At 35.0% G+C, this 2,971-nt stretch overlaps 1 long non-coding RNA gene across 1 annotated transcript; it reads right to left on the reverse strand.

Moving 5' to 3' along the window:
* Positions 1-1,812: 1,812 nt before the first annotated feature.
* Positions 1,813-2,745, reverse strand: LOC118488152. Its single transcript, XR_004884021.1, has 3 exons — positions 2,510-2,745; positions 2,325-2,414; positions 1,813-1,891 (listed from the first exon to the last, which is right to left on the reverse strand). It is a non-coding gene; the product is annotated as an uncharacterized LOC118488152 (long non-coding RNA).
* Between the last annotated feature and the right edge of the window lie 226 nt (positions 2,746-2,971).

Raw genomic sequence — 2,971 nt, forward strand, 5'->3', positions numbered from 1 at the left:
GATAGTTTTTAAGATTCACTATGCAACCTAATAACCCGTTTGATTGCATCAATTACCCACCAATTTACCAACCCGCTAACAACGCAAGGAAGTTGCCAATACGCTTAATAAACGACAAGTAATTCAAACACAAGAAACGTTTACCAATAATCCAACACAAGTGGTCAAGCTGTACCAGTTTACAAGAATCAGAAAAACAGAAAATTATATCAAACCGTGTAAACGTTCATCCGGGCAGAAGTCACAAAAAGTTTAGCCGCTCATGGTAGTCTTCGCCGCGTCGGTTGTCATCCCAAGTTGGTTAGATTCCATAGAATAGCTTAAACGAAGAATAAAACTGCTCAATTTCGTCCCTGATGTGTTCGACGGCTCTCTCCCAATCGAATCCTGTGAAAAAGTGCTTTTTAATTCTTATGTAGCCGACTTCCTTTATTAATCCAAGCCCACCGACTTCACAAATTTTTGTCACACAAATTTGTATATTATCATGACCCAATTATTTTTGTTGAAGCCCACATCCATTTAATTACGTCATGCCATATTGCCATGGCCCAACATAATTTCTCTCTTTAATCAGCCATTATTTTCTTTTAGGAATCTAGAATTCCTAATACACCCTTGATCCAAATTTCATTAATCCTTTCACGTTCTCATTTGACTGACATGATTCGAGAAACTCCAGCGGGACGCGGAAGATCTTTGAGCACTTGTCGCGTGTTGCTTAAGATGCCGGGATTGATTTTCTTCCATTTCACGTCCCGTGTTAACCCGTAGAGTCCATTTTTGAGCTCGGTTCTCTCATTTAGCTTCGTTTCGTACCTGTTTAGACAAAACCACCAATACACACTAAATATATAATCTAACACGGATTGACACGTTTAACATACTAAAACTCAATGCTATCTAATACAAAATACGTATATTTTGACCTGACATCACAGTCCGTTCGATTCCTATCCTCATCATTTGATTTAGCTTTCATGTCATGCGATAGTATTATGTTATACTCATTATCGCATGTTCCAATATATGTTCCGTTTTGTTATGAAAATAAGTTTTTATAAGTTATGTGAATAAGACCATTTGTACTCTGATACCCTGTATTGTCACGTTTTAAGTTTGCTCATGGGTACATCCGTATGATATGATTATGAAATTATGTTCTTGCATCGTATCATTTTCGCATAAAGTTCCATCCGGATAAGATTTCATATAAAGCATTATCTATTTGAGCCTAAAATTCCGTACTGAGCATTCGGCTCATTCCGTAAAAATTTTTGTATATACAGGTCCACAGGTTACTTTGGGAGGGGAAAAGAGAGAAGAATAAAGTCTAGGAATAAATCTGAAGATGTTAGTTAATTAAGATGAATGTCTCCGCTTGTATATTAATCTTAATTTTAATGGTCGTGTGATTGTATCCTTATCAAATAAATAAATGGAATTATGACTTTTGTTTATCTTACCGTTATTGTGACACGTCAGCCCTTCCGGGTTGGGGTGTTACAGAAAGGCTGCAAGTTTGTGTACTTTGCTAGCAGAGCAGCTAATATGGTAGGACCAGATTGCATTCGTTTTGTGTTTGGATACAGAAAATTAAAATTGCAACGCTAAAATTACAACAATATCTCAAGTGCCAAAACAAATATATAACGTAAAATAATAGAAATTATATTGATTATTAATATTATTATTACCTTGTCAAATTGAACGGGTATCTTTTTCTTTTGTAATCTCTCGAGCATTTTCATCTAAGTATGCAAGAGAAATAAGACCGACCGCCCTACACAATCATAAAAGGCTGTGCTGCCTACTCTATTTATGTAACTTGCCGCATCCTCCACATAAGAGAAAAAATAGATTTAAACCCCAAAAATAGTGCATGGTAAGACTGCAAATCAGATGTGAAAAATTCGAGGAATTAAGTTGCGAACGACACAATGTGAGTCAGATATAAAAACCAGGCTAAAAGAGGAACGTGTCAAACAGACTGTTATTTGTGAGTCGTCCAAAGTATACTTCTTTAAATTGTTATTGTAATATTTCTACTCAATTATAATGAATGGATTAACACATTAAACATTAAGAAAAAGTGTACACATGAACTATTTTCCATTTTGACCCATACGAAAAAAACGTGTTTGAATCATTTTCTATGTGGGATCCTTCTCTTGTTCACAATGACCAAACCATACACGTGGAGGAACAAATGTGTCCTGCTATTATTTAGGCTTCCTTATTAGAGACTTCAATATATTTGAATTATAATCAAACTAAATATAGTTATTTTCTATTTCGTATTTAAAACTTAAAAACAAAATTACCAGCTTTGTGAGGGAGAACAATCCAGATACATCTAGTAGCATAGTTTTCAATGAGGTTCTTGAGTTTTGCATCTTCTTCCAATGGCGGATCTAGAAAAAACGTCAAGGGGAACGTTTTAAAAATTTCTTTTCTATAGAGGCAGCGAAATCGAAAAAACGTTAATTTTTTCCAAAATTTACGCTACCGTTGGAGCGTCAAGGGGTAGCAGGAGCTACCCCTTGTGTCAAGCTATATACGCCCATGTCTTCTTCGGTAGACCAAGGACCCCTCTTTACATTTTCTTTATCATAACATGGAGCCCTGCCCATCTTTCACTTCAACAAAAGATAGCATTTCATATAATGAGGAGTTGCATTTTCATCTTCTCCGATAGCAAGGTAACAACCTGAGGATCTTTATGAATCAAGACCCCATCTTCCCCATATGCATTCTTCAAAAACACAACCCAATTTGAGAAATTGAATCATTTGGCGATACAATCGATGCAGAGATTTAACATAAATTCAAGCGAAATAATCAAACGATTAACGGATTAGTACATAAATAGTGTTTCAGAAAAAGTAAAATTTAATTAATTAAAAAACAATTCCAATTTACCCATAATATGATAATCTAAGCTTTATAAAGTAAATAAAAGTAACAAATT

The sequence above is a fragment of the Helianthus annuus genome, chromosome 16 (assembly GCF_002127325.2).
Source record: "Helianthus annuus cultivar XRQ/B chromosome 16, HanXRQr2.0-SUNRISE, whole genome shotgun sequence".
Lineage (NCBI taxonomy): Eukaryota > Viridiplantae > Streptophyta > Magnoliopsida > Asterales > Asteraceae > Helianthus > Helianthus annuus.